This window comes from Oncorhynchus mykiss, chromosome 2, assembly GCF_013265735.2.
Source record: "Oncorhynchus mykiss isolate Arlee chromosome 2, USDA_OmykA_1.1, whole genome shotgun sequence".
Lineage (NCBI taxonomy): Eukaryota > Metazoa > Chordata > Actinopteri > Salmoniformes > Salmonidae > Oncorhynchus > Oncorhynchus mykiss.
In genome coordinates, this window is record NC_048566.1 from 19447001 (window position 1) to 19467308 (window position 20308).

The window sequence follows — 20308 nt, forward strand, 5'->3', positions numbered from 1 at the left end:
ATCACGTTTGGCTAAGAAAAAAACCCGAAAATTCAGTCATTACAACGCAAACTTTTTTCCAAATTAACTCTATAATGTCGACAGAAACATGGCAAACGTTGTTTAGAATCAAACCTCAAGGTGTTTTTTACATATCTATTCAATGATAAATCACTCGTGGCTGTTTGGTTTCTCCTCTGTTCAAAATGGAAAAATGCACGCACCTGGAGATTACGCAATAGTTTCGACGGAGGACACCGAGCGGACACCTGGTAAATGTAGTCTCTTATGGTCAATTTTCCAATGATATGCCTACAAATACGTTACAATGCTGCAAACACCTTGGGGAAACGACAGAAAGTGTAGGCTCATTCCTTGCGCATTCACAGCCATATAAGGAGACATTGGAACACAGCGCATTCGAAATCTGGCTCACTTCCTGTATGAAATTTCATCTTGGTTTCGCCTGTAGCATTAGTTCTGTGGCACTCACAGACAATATATTTGCAGTTTTGGAAACGTCAGAGTGTTTTCTTTCCAAAGCTGTCAATTAAATGCATAGTCGAGCATCTTTTCGTGACAAAATATCTTGTTTAAAACGGGAACGTTTTTCATCCAAAAATTAAATACTGGTGTATTGGTGAGACCCAGTAAGATAAGGATCCATGTCAACTCAACCCATTGACTCTGTGATTTAACAGTGAGTGTTGGGCCTGCTACAGTTTGTGTATAGTTCTAATCAACTAGTTGAATCCGGGGAGGAATCTGGGGAGGTCCCCCCGTATTCTGAAATTGCATTTTAGTCCCCCCCAGGTTTATCATTGGAATGTGATAAAAAATGAGGCAACGGTGAGCTTTAGGACCATGTGGACACCTCCGAGCGGTCGGGTAGACTGTTTGGAGTGTTTATCCAACTGGATACATTTTTGTTATATAAAAAAAAAGATTTCCCCCCCCCCACTTCTAAAACCAAAGTTGCGCCCCTGGAATGAGGTGTGTTGTAGATCTGCAGGTCTCCCATAGATAATCAATAATAGATACGCAGTACCCCCATAGATATTACATTTACATTGAACAGATAGTACAGTTTGATCAGTTTGAGATTTAATGTCATAGTCAATTTACTACAAACCATCGGGATCTTCTGACAATTAGACAGAGACATCCAGGCCTCCATGCATCCAGCACGTGTCTTTAAATGGCATGATATATAAGTGTTACGCACTAATTAATCAAACTTTTCTTAGGTGATTCATAGAAAGTGTAATTCTTTATGACATAAGTTTATAGAGGGCCCTATCAGCTCCACTTATCTGACTCTCAATCTGTCATCTGTTGTCCTCTTACTGTTCTGATGTTACTGAGGCCAGGCCTCTGCTCTGTCTAGCTCTGCTGCCTGCCTGACTGTAGATCATTATAGGCCACTGACTATTGTCCTCCTTCCTTCTCTGTTTGAGGACACTGTTTCCAGGTTGCTCTGATGGAAGTGCTGGGTCATTCCATCTAGGAAATGTGGCTCCAATTGGTTTCTGTTGGTAATCTTGGTGTTGGGCAGGTTTGAATATACGTTTTTGTTCAAAATTACAAATTGCTTTACATTGAAAGGGGGGAACTAACTTTGAAAGGGGGGAACTAACTTCATCCAATGTCAATGTGGAACACCCACTACCCAATGAGGAGCACTGGCCTAGGGGTAAAAGTGATATCAGCCAATTTATGGGTGACCTAGAACAGTTGGACAGAATATCTGAAACTTTTTTGAACATTTCCTCTTTCTTTTCCCCTTTCCATCTCTTTTCATTTCAATATACTGTAATTCCAGTCCCAGGAAGGAATGATTTCTTCTTTCCCCCCATCTCCCTTTCTCTCACTCCTTCTGTTTCTCTCTTTAGTGAAACGCAGTAGTTGAGTTCTGCAATGATCATCATTTCTGTCATGCAGCAATTGTTCAGAGGATCAATGCTTTTGTAGCAGGGCTGCCTTTTATGACTATGGTTCTGGGCTCCCATTCTTCTATCCAGCCTCTCCTTACCCAGCTTCTCCTTACCCAGTCTCTCCTTACCCAGCCTCTCCTTACCCAGCCTCTCATTAACCAGGCTTTCCTTACCCAGCCTCTCCTTACCCAGCCTCTCATTAACCAGCCTCTCCTTAACCAGCCTCTCCTTACCCAGCCTCTCCTTACCCAGCCTCTCATTAACCAGCCTTTCCTTAACCAGGCTCTCCTTACCCAGCCTCTCATTATAGTGTACCCAGTCTCTGCAATCTCTCTCCCAGTCTCTTCCCAGTCTCTCCCCAGTTTCCAACCAGTCTATCCCCAGTCTCTCTCAATCTCTCCCCAGTCTCTCCCCAGTCTCTCTCCAGTCTCTCCTCATCTTTTTCCAGTGTCTCTCCAGTCTTGCGTCCCCAGTCTCTCTCCAGTCTCTCTCCCCAGTCTCTCTCGCCGGTCTCTCTCCCCAGTCCCTCTCTCCAGTCTCTCCCCAGTCTCTTTTCCCTTGTCCCTCTCCCCAGTCTCTCTCCCCAGTCCCTCTCCCCAGTCTCTCTCCCCAGTCCCTCTCTCCAGTCTCTCCCCAGTGTCTCTCCAGTCTCTCCCCAGTCTCTCCCCAGTCTCTCTCCAGTCTCTCCTCATCTTTTTCCAGTGTCTCTCCAGTCTTGCGTCCCCAGTCTCTCTCCAGTCTCTCTCCCCGGTCTCTCTCGCCGGTCTCTCTCCCCAGTCCCTCTCTCCAGTCTCTCCCCAGTCTCTCTCCCCAGTCCCTCTCCCCAGTCTCTCTCCCCACTCCCTCTCCCCAGTCTCTCCCCAGTCTCTCCCCAGTTTCTCTCCCCAGTCCCTCTCCCCAGTCTCTCTCCCCAGTCCCTCTCTCCAGTCTCTCCCCAGTGTCCTTCCAGTCTCTCCCCAGTGTCTCTCCAGTCTCTCACCAGTCAAATGTGTCTCACGTTGTCTACTGATTGAGAGAGGATCAAGTCTTTCTATCAGCGCAGCCAATGTCTGCTTATAGTGCGAGCACATCATGCCTGCCCCACTTCCTCATTGCTAGCTGTAGCCTGTCCTGAGGAAACATTGCTTATAGTGCGAGCACATCATGCCTGCTCCACTTCCTCATTGCTAGCTGTAGCCTGTCCTGAGGAAACACTGCTTATAGTGCGAGCACATCATGCCTGCTCCACTTCCTCATTGCTAGCTGTAGCCTGTCCTGAGGAAACACTGCTTATAGTGCGAGCACATACTGCCTGCCCCACTTCCTCATTGCTAGCTGTAGCCTGTCCTGAGGAAACACTGCTTATAGTGCGAGCACATCATGCCTGCTCCACTTCCTCATTGCTAGCTGTAGCCTGTCCTGAGGAAACACTGCTTATAGTGCGAGCACATACTGCCTGCTCCACTTCCTCATTGCTAGCTGTAGCCTGTCCTGAGGAAACACTGCTTTCACTGGGAGTCTGGGCTGCATCACCACTTATTATGCTGCACAGAAGTTAACACACTTGAAAAATGCAACACGGCATGTAGAAATATTTCAACTGTTAATTACTGTTCACATAACAATGTCCATTACAGGCTAGAACACTTTACAATGCAATAAGATATCGGTAGCTTCCAGCTTTGTAGGCTAACTTTCATTGCTAGCTTACAAGTGAAGCTAACATCAATTCACTACCATAGTACCTTTTTTGCAAACTATTGAGCAAAATATTGCTGATTTCAAAGCTGATTGTCACCAAAAACGTTATTAATTCACTTTCGCCTCACATCGCCAGCCTCAAACTGACTGTGTGTGTGAATGATGTCATGGTTCTGAAAAAGACAGCAATAACTTTTATAAAATAAGTCCCAAATGGAAGAGAAACATATTGTTTTTCAACTATAGCCAAAACAAGCTCAATAACTCAATGCATGCACACTTGAGGTCGACCGATTCTGATTTTTCAACTCCGATACTGATTATTGGAGGACCAAAAATAGCAGATACCGATTAATCGGACAATTAATTTTTTTGATTGTTTTTTATAAGATAAGTTTAATGCTAGCTAGCAACTTATCTTGGCTCATTGCAGCCACAAGGTCCTTTTGACGCTGCACTCGCGTAACAGGTGGTCATTCTGGAGTAAAAATTCTGGTATCGTGACAACACTAATACACATCTACTTTGACAAAACAAATGTAACTAAGGCTGGGAATGTCAATACAATCAAACTAGCAAGGGCAATGATCACGAGCCATAATCATAATGTGATAATGTGGCTAGTATGCTAGTGGATCTATTTATGTAGCAAGCTAATAACACAGAACCTAACTTTAGCTAGATAGCTAGTTAGTTCGCTGCTAGGAGGACGTCTTATCTTTGAAAGAATGTGTGAGTGACTTTTTCTCCTCGTATCATTTTTCGGTGGCTACACAGCTAGAGATGCACGTGCCATTTGGTTAGCTAGCAAGAAATGTGAATAGCTTTTCTAGCTAGCTAGGTATGCTGAACGACTGTTATCCAGTTAGCAAATTCACTCTGGATAGCTATCTACTCCGATTTCAGACCACTCTTGTCTTAGTGTACCAGAGTGAAGAATAAGTGATGAATTTACGAACGTGCAAGACCCTCTGAATATGACTGGTGTTAGTAAAAAAGAAAAGTCATAGTTAGTCACGAACACTCTGGATAACATGTAAACAGCCTAACCAGCTCTGCTAAGGCGAGTAAAATGGTCAGTGAGGTGTTTTCTCATTTGTGTCTGGAAGTAGCTAGCTAGCAAGCTAGCCAACTTTAGCCAGTTAGTTGGGTGCTTGGTTGGGACAACGCATGCATTGGCAGGCAAGCTGCAGAAAGATGAGCAGGCTGCAATTATCCGTCATTTATCAGTGCAAGTATGACAGCCATCAAGCTGAAAAAGTTTTTGAGGATTTATCTAATGTTCCTTTGTTAGATATTAGCTCACCTTGCATTAGTTGTTGATCTTGTAGTTGTTGATATGCATATAGGCAAAGATAGCCTACCTTTTTATGGTTGTTTGATCAATAGAACTGTAGAGTTCCCAAATGTAAGAGGACTCCCATGGTATTTAGATACATATTTGCAGAAATCCAATCAGTAGACGACGTGAGTCTGATAAAACAAAATATAACTATTTGGCCATAATGACCATTGTTATGTTTGGAGGAAAAGGGGGGAGACTTGCAAGCCGAAGAACACCATCCCAACTGTGAAGCATGGGGGTGGCAGCATCAGGTTGTGTGGGTGCTTTGCTGCAGGAGGGACTGGTGCGCTTCACAAAATAGATGCCATCATGAGACGGGAAACGTATGTGGATATATTGAAGCGACTTCTCAAGACATCAGGCAGGAAGTTAAAGCTTGGTCGCAAATGGGTCTTCCAAAGGGACAATGACCTCAAACATACTTCCAAAGTTGTGGCAAAATGGCTTAAGGACAACAAAGTCAAGGTATTGGAGTGGCCATCACAAAGCCCTGACCTCAATCCTTTAGAACCTTTGTGGGCAGAACTGAAAAGGCGTGTGCGAGCGAGGAGACCTACAAACCTGTCTCAGTTACACCAGCTCTGTCAGGAGGAATGGGCCAAAATTCACCCAACTTATTGTGGGAAGCTTGTGAAAGGCTACCCGAAATGTTTGACCCAAGTTCAACAATTTACAGGCAATGCTACCAAATACTAATTGAGTATGTAAACTTCTGACCCACTGGGAATGTGATGAAAGAAATAAAAGCTGAAATAAATCATTCTCTCTACTATTATTCTGACATTTCACATTCTTAAAATTAAGTGGTGATTCTAATTAACCTAAGACAGGGAATCTTTACTAGGATTTAATGTCAGGAATTGTGAAAACTGAGTTTTTAAATGTATTTGGCTAAGGTGTATGTAAACTTCCAATTTCAACTGTATATACAGTCGTGACCAAAAGTTTTGAGAATGACACAAATATTAATTTTCACGGAGTTTGCTGCTTCAGTGTCTTTAGATATTTTTGGCAGATGTTACTATGGAATACTGAAGTATAATTACAAGTATTTCATAAGTGTCAAAGGCTTTTACTGACAATTACATGAAGTTGATGCAGAGTCAATATTTGCAGTGTTGACCCTTCTTTTTCAAGACCTCTGCAATCCGCCCTGGCATGTTGTCAATTAACTTCTGGGCCACATCCTGACTGATGGCAGCCCATTCTTACATAATCAATGCTTGCTTTGTCAGAATTTGTGGGGTTTTGTTTGTCCACCCTCCTCTTGAGGATTGACCACAAGTTCTTAATAGGATCAAGGTCTGTGGAGTTTCCTGGCCATGAACTAAAATATCAATGTTTTGTCACCCGAGCCACTTAGTTATCACTTTTGCCTTATGGCAAGATGCTCCGTCATGCTGGAAAAGGCATTGTTCGTCACCAAACTGTTCCTGGATGGTTGGGAGAAGTTGCCCTCTGAGGATGTGTTGGTACCATTCTTTATTCATGGCTGTGTTCTTAGGCAAAATTGTGAGTGAGCCCACTCCCTTGGCTGAGAAGCAACCCCACACATGAATGGTCTCAGGATGCTTTACTGTTGGCATGACACAGGACTGATGGTAGCGCTCATCATGTCTTCTCAGGACAAGCTTTTTTCCAGATGCCCCAAACAATCTGAAAGGGGATTCATCAGAGAAAATGACTTTACCCCAGTCCTCAGCAGTCCAATCCCTGTACCTTTTGCAGAATATCAGTCTGTCCCTGATGTTTTTCCTGGCCTGGAGAGAAGTGGTTTCTTTGCTGCCCTTCTTGACACCAGGCCATCCTCCAAAAGTCTTCGCCTCACTGTGCATGCAGATGCACTCACACCTGCCTGCTGCCATTCCTGAGCAAGCTCTGTACTGGTGGTGCCCCGATCCCACAGCTGAATCAACTTTAGGAGACGGTCCTGGCGCTTGCTGGACTTTCTTGGGCGCCCTGAAGCCTTCTTCACAACAATTGAACCGATCTCCTTGAAGTTCTTGATGATCCAATAAATGGTTTATTTAGGTGCAATCTTACTGGCAGCAATATCCTTGCCTGTGAAGCCCTTTTTGTGCAAAGCAATGATGACGGCACGTATTTCCTTGCAGGTAACCATGATTGACAGAGGAAGAACAATGATTCCAAGCACCACCCTCCTTTTGAAGCTTCCAGTCTGTTATTCAAACTTAATCAGCATGACAGCGTGATCTCCAGCCTTGTCCTCGTCAACACTCACACCTGTGTTAACGAGAGAATCACTGACATGATGCCAGCTGGTCCTTTTGTGGCAGGGCTGAAATGCAGTGGAAATATTTTGGGGTGATTCAGTTCATTTGCATGGCAAAGAGGGACTTTGCAATTAATTGCAATTCATCTGATCACTCTTCATAACATTCTGGAGTATATGCAAATTGCCCTCATACAAACTGAGGCTGCAGATTTTGTGAAAATTAATATTTGTGTCATTCTCAAAACTTTTGGCCACAACTGTACATCACCTGTGTTTTCCTGTCATGGAAATGAACTAGCTGGTGTATTGCATGATGTGGTGGTGCTGTATATCAGTGTGATGAATCAGCCCTATGGTATCAGAGACATAAAGCCACTGCCTGTGTAGAGTCACTGAGTGTATAGAGCAGAGATAAAAGACTTCACAGAGCCGCCTCCTCCTTCTGACTGTCATGCTCAGTGAACAACAGTCACACAACATGGGCCCCCTGCCTGTGTGTGTGTGTGTCCTTGTGTGCTTGTGTGTGTATGCGTGGGCCCATGACAATGTAGTTGGCTAAAGCACTTTCCATTGATCTACTGTAAAGTGATCGAGTGTTAATGGTTTAGATGTTTAGATGATGTATATATTGACTGTGTATTATGCTCGTGTGTGTGTGTGTTTCTGTGTGCATGCCCACATTGCTGTTGTTTGTGTTGTCTCTGTATCATCCGATGAGACTCCTCTTAGGCATATAAGACTCAGTTTCACAGTGTAAAAGTGCTGATCAGTGGTCATATAAGACTCAGTTTTACAGTGTAAAAGTGCTGATCAGTGGTCATATAAGACTCAGTTTCACAGTGTAAAAGTGCTGATCAGTAGTCGTATAAGACTCAGTTTTACAGTGCAAAAGTGCTGATCAGTGGTCATATAAGACTGTTTTAAAGTTACACCCGCCCCGTCCTTAACTTTTCCTAAATAAGTCTATTCAACACACTGCCTTTGTTAGAATTTCCATAACTAAGCAGTTTTAGGAGGACATGTCACCCCCCCCCCCCCCCCCCCCTTTCTTCACCCAACAGTTGGCTGTCATCTGACAATGGCCTACTGTACACCTAAACTAGATCAAAACTAATTTCACACATAGGCCTATAATAATAGGTGTAGCCTAAAAACAAGTTTAAATTGACAATAGTCTGATGGGTGACAATATTATCAATTGCCTTGTGAATGAAGAGATTGCAGTGCAGTATGGGTAATTGACAAAGAGAACAGAGCTCACCAGAAAAGCAAATCATCCTTCCTGCAGGTACGACATTTTGATTTCATAAACAATTGGAAAGAGCAGGTTAGAAAGTTTCTAAAACACATACTGTACATTTGCCAAGCAACTCTTAAAATTAAGGCAAGGGCTCTATTTCAAAATGTTGACTATTATATCTGCTATTCCATGCGATCTATGATTGAGCACTTGAGGCAGCGTAGCCATATCCAGTAAGCACAGACTAGTAACATAACACAAGTTCAAATATGCTCTTCTGTTCATTTGAAATACAATACCTTTTTTGTACGTTTCTTTAGACCTGCCTTAATGAAATAATAATGCATTTCTTTGTGATGTGGTAAAACACTTGAACTGTTTTTACAGCCTACAGTAACATTAACAGATTAAAAACATTTGTTACCGAAGACCTTCATAAACATAACCAAAGGATTATTTTTGCAATAGCATATATGAAATGTATTTATTAGGCTTTATTAGGCTGAATGCATTGGCTCAGAAGGGGATTGCTCAATGTTAATAGTCAGAGTAGAGAAACACAACATTTTGTACGACTCCGGGTCCAAATACTACAAAGATCCAGCAAAAAAAAAGGACCATATTTCAGGTAAAATAACAACCCAACGTTCATCTTCCAGGACATTTGGTTAGCAACATCAAGCTAGTTAAATGTCCATGAGTCTTTCATGTGTGTTTTGACATGCTCCCAAATGAATTGGTTCACAGTTGGTTTTGCTATTTTAACCTGCGTGTCATCTGGTGTGGATAGAAAATCAACATGTGTGCGATGGGGCATGTGGACAAAATTGGTTGCACAAAATCATTTCTCAATGAATTAACTACATTTTCAATGCATGTCCTTTATCGGCCAAATTAAAATGTGTCCCTACGTAGCATCTGTAGATTAGAGAGGCACAGTCCAAGGGGGGCAGTGCTGTTCAACCAAACCTGTATTCCAGTATTTCGGTGATAAGACAGAGATATAGCATTACTCTTCCAGGTGCTGTTTGATTGATGTGCTCTGTGACTAAATGCTTTCCACTGGGTGACACAAAAATGAATCTCAACTGCTTATATAATTTGTCTTTGTCTCTGCATGAACATTTTACTCTATGCATGTGCACACATGTGAGTGTGTGCGTGCATGCATGCATGCGTGCGTGTGTCCGTGCATGCAAGCATGTGAGTGCGTGTGTGTGTGTGGGTGTCTGTCTGTGTGGAGCCTTGCTCAAGGTGCCAGCTGTGTAGACCCAGGAGTGAGGACCGTGCTCAGGTGTTCCAGCTCAGCCTCCTCCTCCTGCCAGACTCTCATCTGCAGCCTGATCTTACACACAACCCTCCCTGCTCATAATGACTGTGATGCTTTCAGTTGATCTGCGTGTTGGATGTTGATAATGTTGTTGTAGTCGTATGAGCCAGGCTTCTAAGCTCCCTGTTTCTGTTCTCAGAGACTTGGCTGGTGAATGAGACTAATGTCACAGAGAAGCTATAGATACAGAACATGTGTTAGTTTGTCTTCTATTCTCTGTTATGTTCTGATGTATTTTAGTCTATTGCTTCTATTGTGTTGTCATTTGAGTCCTGTAGATTCCACAAAGTATCGCTCATGAGGAATCTATTTTCAGTGCCTATCTGGATAACCTGTTGGTCTCGTCCCGTGTATTGTTGTTACGGGTCTCGTCCCGTGTGTTGTTATTATGGGTCTCAACCCGTGTATTGTTGTGCACTTGTTATTACGGGTCTCATCCCGTGTATTGTTGTGCCCTTGTTATTACGGGTCTTGTCCCGTGTATTGTTATTACGGGTCTCGTCCTGTGTATTGTTATTACTGGTCTCGTCCTGTGTATTGTTATTACGGGTCTCGTCCTTTGTAGTTACGGGTCTCATCCCGTGTATTGTAGTTACGGGTCTCGTCCCGTGTATTGTTGTTACGGGTCTCGTCCCGTGTATTGTTATTACGGGTCTCGTCCTGTGTATTGTTGTTACGGGTCTCGTCCCGTGTATTGTTGTTACGGGTCTCGTCCCGTGTATTGTTGTTACGGGTCTCGTCCCGTGTATTGTTGTTACGGGTCTCGTCCCGTGTGTTGTTATTATGGGTCTCGTCCCGTGTATTGTTATTACGGGTCTCGTCCCGTGTGTTGTTATTACGGGTCTCGTCCTGTGTATTGTTATTACGGGTCTCGTCCTGTGTATTGTTATTACGGGTCTCGTCCCGTGTGTTGTTATTACGGGTCTCGTCCCGTGTATTTATTAGAGGTTTAACCTCGCTCTTTTGTTTGGGTTACATCCCTGTGTTTTTGGATACTTCGTCCCCGTGCCTTTCATGGCATGTTGTATTTTTGGGTGGAGTATTAAAACCCCCTATTATGTATTCCAATCATTTATACAACGTGACACCCTTATGGAACACAGACGAAGGTCCTGAAAGGTTGACGCATATAGTTGGACATGTGATTCCAAACCTTGGGACTATAAGGTTCTAGCTGACATTATATGGTTCTTCATAGATGGTTTAGATGGTCCTCTCTGCATAAACCCATTTGAACGTGATGCTATAACGTTCTATCTTCACTCACAAGCCTGAACAAATACACATGGACCAATCAGAACTAGAGCTCGACCGATTAATCGGAATGGCCGATTAATTAGGGCCGATTTCAAGTTGTCATAACAATCGGAAATCAGTATTTTTGGGAGCCGATTTGCCGTTTTTTTAAATATTATTTTATACCTTTATTTAACTAGGCAAGTCAGTTAAAAACACATTCTTATTTTCAATGACGGCCTAGGAACGGTGGGTTAACTGCCTCTTTCAGGGGCAAAACGACAGATTTTCACTTTGTCAGCTCGGAGGATCCAATCTTATAGTTAGCTAGCCCAACGCAATAACGACCTCCCTCTCTCTCGTTGCACTCCACAAGGAGACTGCCTGTTACACGAATGCAGTAAGCCAAGGTAAGTTGCTAGCTAGCATTAAAGTTATCTTATAAAAAACAATCAATCATAGTCACTAGTTAACTACACATGGTTGATGATATTACTAGATATTATCTAGCGTGTCCTGCGTTGCATTTAATCTGACTGAGCATACAAGCATACAAATATCTAAGTTTCTGGCTGAGCGGTGGTAGGCAGAAGCAGACACGTAAACATTCATTCAATCAGCACTTTCGTGCGTTTTGCCAGCAGCTCTTCATTGTGCGTCAAGCATTGCACTGTTTATGACTCAAAGCCTATCAGCTCCCGAGATGAGGCTGGTGTGACCGAAGTGAAATGGCTAGGTAGTTAGCGCACGCTAATAGCGTTTCAAACGTCACTCACTCTGAGCCTTTACGTAGTTGTTCCCCTTGCTCTGCATGGGTAACGCTGCTTCGGTGGTGGCTGTTGTCGTTGTGTTGCTGGTTCGAACCCAGGGAGGAGCGAGGAGAGGGACGGAAGCTATACTGTTACACTGGCAATACTAAAGTGCCTATAAGAACATCCAATAGTCAAAGGTTAATGAAATACAAATGGAGAGAAATAGTCCTATAATTCCTATAATAACTACAACCTAAAACTTCTTACCTGGGAATATTGAAGACTCATGTTATAAAAGGAACCACCAGCTTTCATATGTTCTCATGTTCTGAGCAAGGAACTTAAACGTTAGCTTTCTTACATAGCACATATTGCACTTTTACTTTCTTCTCCAACACTTTGTTTTTGCATTATTTAAACCAAATTGAACATGTTTCATTATTTACTTGAGGCTAAATGGATTTTATTGATGTATTATATTAAGTTAAAATAAGTGTTCATTCAGTATTGTTGTAATTGTCATTATTACAAATAAATCTTTAAAAAATCGTCCGATTAATCGGTATCGGCTTTTTTGGTCCTCCAATAATCTGTATCGGTATCGGCGTTGAAAAATCATAATCGGTCGACCTCTAATCAAAAGGTTGCGGTCACTTAGAAATGTCCTTGTTTTCCATGAAAACATACATGAAATGAGTTGCAAAATGAATAGGAATTATAGTCAAGACGTTGACAAGGTTATAAATAATCATTTTAATTTAAATAATAATTGTGTCCATCAAACATAGCCTACCTTCTTCAAGATCCCTTTTACCCTGTACAAATCTCCCACTTTACCACCACCAAAGCACCCCCAGACCATCACATTGCCTCCACCATGCTTGACAGATGGCGACAAGCACTTTCATTTTTTTGCGCCTCACGAATGTTCTTCTTTGTGATCCGAACACCTCAAACGTAGATTTGTCTGTCTATATCACTTTTTCCCAATCTTCCTCTGTCCAGTGTCTGTGTTGTTTTGCCCATCTTAATATTTTCTTTTTATTGGCCAGTCTGAGATATGGCTTTTTCTTTGCAACTCTGCCTAGAAGGCCAGCATCCCGGAGTCGCCTCTTCACTGTTGATGTTGAGACTGGTGTTTTGCAGGTACTATTTAATGAAGCTGCCAGTTGAGGACTTGTGAGGCGTCGGTTTCTCAAACTAGACACTAATGTACTTGTCCTCTTGCTCAGTTGTGCACCGGTGCCTCCAACTACTCTTTCTATTCTGGTTAGAGTCAGTTTGCGCTGTTCTGTTAAGGGAATTGTACACAGAGTTGTACAAGATCTTCAGTTTCTTGGACATTTCTCGCATTGAATAGTCTTCATTTCTCAGAACAAGAATAGACTGACGAGTTTCAGAAGAAAGTTATTTGTTTCTGGCCATTTTGAGCCTGTAATCGAAGTCACAAATGCTGATGCTCCAGATACTCAACTAGTCTAAAGAAGGCCAGTTTTATTGCTTCTTTAATCAGAACATATTTGCAAAAGGGTTTTCTAATGATAAATTAGCATTTTAAAATGATAAACTTGGATTAGCTAACACAACATGCCATTGGAACACAGGAGTGATGGTTGCTGATAATTGGCCTCTGTACGCCTATGTAGATATTCCACAAAAAATCTGCCGTTTCCATCTACAACAGTCATTTACAACATTAACAATGTCTACACTGTATTTTTAATCAATTTGATGTTATTTTAATGGACAAAAAAAACGTATTTCAAAAACAAGGACATTTCTAAGTGACCCCAAACGTTTGAACGGTAGTGTATGTCTTTGCCTTCTCCCTCTAAGTATGGGCTAGGCTAGTCTAGCTAGCAACAATGGCACATAAGCAATAAAACAGTCAGAAATCTTAAAATAAATGATGCTGTCACGTCGTTGTTCAGTGATGACTAATTCATCTAATGACCATAATACATGTCTTAATGTATTTGAGGATGTGTTGACTCTCTCTTGGTAGAATAGTGCTGTTGACTTATCTATTCAAATAGCTACATTCTTCTTAAAAACTGAACATGTGGAATTCAGAAGTTTCAGATAGAACCTTATGGTTGAACCCAGATTGACATTTCAGAGCCACAAGGTTCCATGTGCGATTGCACCCCCCTAAAAAAAGGATTTACAAATGTCTCACGATTTTGATACTCTGCACTTTAGGTACCTCTTAAAGATGAGGACCTTAATGGGTTATAAAAAATGATTCACTACAAGAATGTTTTGAGATCTGGGATGTGAAAACTTTGATGCTCAATATCTCAGAATTACAGTATGCTTTGTGCAGATAGAGCCTTGTAGTCCCACGGTCACTTTGATGCTCAATATCTCAGAATTACAGTATGCTTTGTGCAGATAGAGCCTTGTAGTCCCACGGTCATGAATTGACTCTGAACTCTGTGAATCTCTAACTGTGGTGTGTAGGCTTTAGGCTGGGCACCTTACTGGACAGAATGTTCTCTAGTGTGTTCACTCTCCAGTCACGTACAGATGTAGGACCTTCATTTGAGACAGTTTACTACAGCAGGAAAATAATCCTGCAGCAACAGGAAATGTGAATTATTGTGTAGATTATAATTAATGGACATTTTTGTAGGGGTTGATACATTTTTCATAAGGGAAATCAAGTCTGAAATTTCCAAGTGGGAATTACAAACTTCAGAAGCCTTTTTAAACCTTAAATACACGTTTTATATGTCCTTCATAGCAGGAAAGTTATCCTGCACCAGGGTGATCAAATTAAGATCCTACTTCTGTAGACCTTCTGCACTTCACGTGTGTGAGGAAAGTTATCTTAGCCGTCATCATTTATTCAAAGAGCAATTTGGTAGTTGATCTGTGCAATGAATAGCTAATGCTGCAGCTGCTAAAATATCCACATCTCCTTTGTGATTTATGGGGCTGTTTTTGGAAGGAGCGGTTTATGTTTTTACTTTTCATATTCGTGAAGGTGATCTGTGGTGTGATTAGGATCCACTTCACATCACTAATTCTTATTCGGTCATGAATGCAAAGACGACACTTGTCTTGTCTATAACGTTATATTGGATTATGATGGAATCTACAGAGAAACATTTTATTCTACCTCTCTCCCCTTCTCTCTCTCTAACTCTCTCTTACTCACTCTCTCTTCGCTCTCAAACTCTCTCGCACCCTTCCCTCCAATCTTCATTATTGAAGGGAAATAAAAGATTGCCCATAATTAAATGACAGTAGACACAGGGGAGCTGAGGCTAAGGGGAATAACTCAGCAGCTTTTTAGTAAGGTCATTCACTAAATACTCAGAGGCACGGGATAAAATCATTTGGTTTGTGTTTAAGGTCACACACAACCACTCCCGCTCTCTATACCTCTCTCTCTCTCATGCACAAACATACACACACACACACACATGCAATTGGACACAGCCACAATGGTTAGGAAGATAGAGTTTTTGAGAGGCATTATCCACCCAGTGAGAGACAGAAACACTAGTGAAGGGGGTTATCTGTAGCACAATGAAAGAGATGAGGGGGTCATCTAGAGCACAATGAAAGAGATGAGGGGGTCATCTGTAGCACAATGAAAGAGATGAGGGGGTCATCTGTAGCACAATGAAAGAGGGGAGGGGGTCATCTGTAGCACAATGAAAGAGATGAGGGGGTCATCTGTAGCACAATGAAAGAGATGAGGGGGTCATCTGTAGCACAATGAAAGAGATGAGGGGGTCATCTGTAGCACAGATCACTATGAGAGAGAGGGACAGATCACTTTATGAGAGACGGGGACAGATCGCTTTAAGAGAGAGAGGGACAGATCACTTTGAGAGAGAGGGACAGATCACTTTGAGAGAGAGGGACAGATCACTTTGAGAGAGAGGGACAGATCACTTTAATAGATAGGGACGGATCACTTTGAGAGAGAGGGACAGATCACTTTGAGAGAGAGGGACAGATCACTTTAAAAGAGAGGGACAGATCACTTTGAGAGAGAGGGACAGATCACTTCATGAGAGAGGGACAGAAACTCTCTCCCCCTCTCTCTCTCTTTCTCTCCCCCTCTTCCTCTCTCTCTCTCTCTCTCTCTTTCTCTCTCCCCTTCTTTCTTCCTATTTCTTCCTCTCTCCCTCTTTCTCGCTCTCGCTCTCTTTCTCTGTCTGTCTTACTCTCTCTCTTTTGAGGCAGTTCTCTGTTTTAGGTCTCACAATCCAAACAGGATGTAACCTATTTTGATCAGGGTGCCATATTGCATCATCAAATATTAATACCTCTAGACCGTGCTGCATTATATTGGCTAAATTATGCGTGCCCCTTTATTGTTCTTCACATTTTTTAAGCACTACACACTGGGATTACATCTTGTCGTGTGTGTGTGTGTGTGTGTGTGTGTGTGTGTGTGTGTGTGTGTGTGTGTGTGTGTGTGTGTGTGTGTGTGTGTGCGTGTGTGCGTGTGTGTGAGACTGTCGCTGTGGTCACACACATGATGGTTGTTGATACAGCGCGAGTCCCTCTCTCTCTCAGTCCCTCTCTCTCTCTGTCTCTCTCTCTCTCAGTCCCTCTCTCTCTCTCTGTCCCTCTCTCTCTCTCTCTCAGTACCTCTCTTTCTATCTCTATGTCCCTCTATCTGTCCCTCTCTCTCTTTGTCCCTCTCTCTCTTTGTCCCTCTCTCTCTCGCTCAGTCTTTCTCTCTCTCTCTCTCTCTCTCTCTCTCTCTCTCTCTCGCTCTCTCTCTGTCACTCTCTCTCTCTCTCTCTCTGTCCCTCTATCTGTCCCTCTCTCTCTGTCCCTCTCTCTCTCTCTGTACCTGTATCTGTCCCTCTATGTTCAATCTCTCTCTTTCTCAGTCCCTCTCTCTCTCATCAGACCCTCTCTCTCTCTCAGTCCCTCTGTCTGTCCCTCTCTCTCTCAGTACCTCTCAGTACCTCTCTGTCCCTCTCTCTGTCCCTCTATCTGTCACTCTCTCTCTTTGTCCCTCTCTCTCTTTGTCCCTCTCTCTCCCTCTCTCTCTCTCTCTCTCTCTCTCTCTCTGTCACTCTCTCTCTCTGTCACTCTCTCTCTCTGTCCCTCTCTCTCTCTCAATCCCTCTCTCTCCCTCTGTCATTCTCTCTCACGCTCAGTCCCTCTCTCTCCCTCTCTCTCTCTCTCAGTCCCTCTCTCTCTCTCTCTGTCCCCTTCTCTCTCTCATCCCTCTCTCAGTTCTTCTCTATGTCTGTCTCTCTCTATTGCTCAGTCTCTCTCTCTCTCAGTCCCTCTCTACATTCATTCTCTCTCTCTCTCAGTCTCTCTCTCTCTCTCGCTCTGTCTCTCTCAGTCCCTCTCTCTCGCTCTCTCTCTCTCTCTCTCTCTCTCTCTCTCTGTCCTTCTCTCTCTCTCTCTCTCTCTCTCTCTCAAATTCAAGCTGCTTTATTGGCATGAAAAACATTGTCAATATTGCCAACGCAACAATGTATACAATATACATTGTAATAAAATTATAAACATTAATAAATTATAATTTAAAATTATAGTAAGTAATAATACAAAAATAGCAACAATATAGTAGAAATGTAATAAATATAAAAAGCTATACATGGAAGATAAAACTATAACTAACTTATAACTAAACAACTGTCATCTTCACCATTACATCAGTACTACAACTACCGTCATCATTACTACTACTACTACCACCACTACTTTTTGGAATGATAAACAACAGCAATAACAATAATACTCATAATAAGTAAGTTACTATTTACTATGCAGATGTTATTATTCAGTGTCCCTCAGGCTATGGCAGGAAAACACATATTTGGCTGCAAGAGGAGCCATTGCTCCTTCGCCTATGAGTATTTTTAGTTTTTCCTCTGGGTTTAATAAGTTCAAATTTGGAATAAATGTCATCATTTCTGTGAATAATGAATCTCTTGGTGAGGAACATTTATCACAGTAAAGGAGAAAGTGCATCTCTGACTCTACCTCCCCTGTCATGCAGTGACCACATACACGCTCCTCTTTTGGTAGCCATGTCTTTTTATGTCTGCTGGTTTCTATTGCCAATTGGTGGTCACTCAGCCTGTACTTGGTGAGGATCTGTCTCTGCTTCGTATCTCTGACAGAGTAGAGATAATCAGCCAATTCATATTCTCTGTTTAGGGTCAGATAGGAATTTAGTCGGCTTTGGGATTTTGTTTCGTTTTTCCAATGTTGTATATATGAGTCCTTTGATTGGTTCATGATTTTGTTTATTGGAATTCTTTCTTTTGAAGCAGTGCTGATGTCAGCTTGGTTGGTGAGGTCCAACACCAGCTGACTGAGAGGGATCGTTTCTGGGCTCAGCTCTTGGGTTTGAAGTGCTTTAAATTGCAGACTTAAATTGTGACTTTTTTTTTTTAATGCTCTTTTCTGTATTTCCATGGAAAGCGGCCCAGTTCTCCCTTACATGCATTAGTTGTTGTATTTCTCTGGACTTGTAGGATTTTCCAACAGAATTCTACATGTAGGGCTTCAATTGGATGTTTGTCCCACATTTTAAAGTCCAGTTTATTGAGTGGCCCCCAAACCTCACTTCTGTAAAGAGCAGTTGGTAGGATTACACTGTCAAATATTTTGGTCCACATTCTAATTGGGATGTTGATTTTGAATAATTTCATTTTTATTGCATATAATGCTCTGCGGGCTTTTTCTTTGAGTGCATTCACTACCATATTAAATCTTCCCGATGCAGATATGGTCAGGCCAAGGTGTGTAATTTTTAGTATGTTCAGTTATGGTGTTGTTCAGGGTGAATTTATATTTGTGTTACTGACATCTGTTTTTTGGGGGGAAATTGTGATTTTCATTTTTTTTAATTTACTGCCAGGGCCCAATTATGGCAATATTGCTGTAGAATATTACTGTTCTGTTGAAGACCTTCTTTGGTTGGTGATAGAAGTACCAAGTCATCAGCATATAGCAGGTATTTCACCTCTGTGTCAAATAGTGTGAGTCCTGGCGCTGGAGAATGGCGCTGGAGAATGGTCCATGTCTGCTAATTCATTGATATATGTCACTGTCGTCGTACTGAGGAGACCAAAGCGCAGCGTGGTGTGAATACATACTTTTAATGAATGACGAAAAAACACGAAGTACACTAAACAAATAAACAAAAGAACAAAACGAACGTGACCGCTATCGAAACTGAGTGCTAACATGCAACATCACATAGACAATAACCCATGAACCACAATACAAAACAGGCTACCTAAATATGGTTCCCAATCAGAGACAACGACAAAACACCTGCCTCTGATTGAGAACCATATCGGGCCAAAACATAGAATGCCCACTCATATCACACCCTGACCAAACAAAACATAGAAACAAACAACTCGAATAATGGTCAGAGTGTGACAATATAAATGTTGAAAAGATTTGGACTCAAACTGCAGCCTTGTCTCACACCTCAACGTTGTTAAAGGAATTCTGTTTTTTGGTTTGTGGTTTTTATTGCACACTTTTCTGTGTACTTACATTTTATTAAGTCATACACCTTACCACCAAGCCCACTTTGGAGAATTTTGTACAATAGTCCTTTGTGCCAAATAGAAGCAAATGCTTTTTTAAAGTCAATAAAGCAAGCAAAGATTTTTCCCTCTTTTTGTTGGTGGACGTGTTTGTTAATTCGTGTGTGTAAGGTGTATATATGGTCAGTAGTGCGATGGTTGGGAAGAAAGCCAATTTGACATTTACTCATTACATTTATTTTCTTGAAGAAAGGTTTGAATTATTGAATTCAATTCAAAATCTCTCTCTCTCTCTCAGTCTCTCTCTCTCTCAGTCCCTCTCTCTCTCTCTGTCCCTCTCTCTCTCTCTGTCCCTCTCTTTCTCTCTGTCCCTCTCTCTCTCTCTCTGTCCCTCTCTCTCTCTCTCTCTCTGTCCTCTCTCTCTCTCTGTCCCCCTCTCTTTCTCTCTCTCTCTCTCTCTCTCTCTCTCTCTCTCTCTCTCTCTCTCTCTCTCTCTCTCTGTCCCTCTCTCTCTCTCTGTCCTCTCTCTCTCTCTCTCTGTCCCTCTCTCTCTCTCAGTCCCTCGCTCTATGCTGATCCAGACTTTGGAATTCAATGTTGCCATGGTAACAATGTTGAGTGCACCCTCTCTACTCTCCCCCTTTCTCGCTCGTCTATTCAGACCAGATCTGTTATTTCTAGCTCTATATTCAGATGCACCATTTGTATTCTATTCTGTGTTATACTGGAATGAGAGTGGAATTGATAGGTTTTAGTTTTCTGTTATTTGTGTTTTTAGAACGTGACTTTATAACGTGACTTGTTAAAAGTCTGAACTTTCTGAATTGATCACTGTTTTTAGATAAACATGCCTCATAACTGCACAGCAGTAAACAACTAATGTTATCATTCTCCTTCTTCTTGTCTTTCTTTGGCAGTAGCCCAACTATCATGTCCTCCTCAGTGACTGCTTCCTGTGAATAAGAGGACCAGAGCGAGAGCATCCAATCACAATCGAGAGCCTCCACCAGCACATCTTTCCAGTGAGAGAGAGAGAAAGAGATAGAGGCCAAAGAGAGAGAGAGAGAAAACGAG

At 42.2% G+C, this 20308-nt stretch overlaps 1 protein-coding gene across 2 annotated transcripts in view; it reads left to right on the top strand.

Annotated features, from left to right (window-relative positions):
• The window catches only part of LOC110537022 (calcium channel, voltage-dependent, gamma subunit 8b), a 37253-nt gene that overhangs the window by 2870 nt on the left and 14075 nt on the right, over positions 1–20308 (top strand). Inside the window, exon 2 of one of the 2 annotated variants that reach the window (XM_021622737.2) lies at positions 20152–20308. This exon is cut by the window's right edge and continues 132 nt beyond it. The gene's annotated coding sequence lies outside the window, so the exon portion shown is untranslated. The remainder of the gene's footprint in view (positions 1–20151) is intronic. The other variant, XM_021622742.2, reaches the window with a different exon arrangement.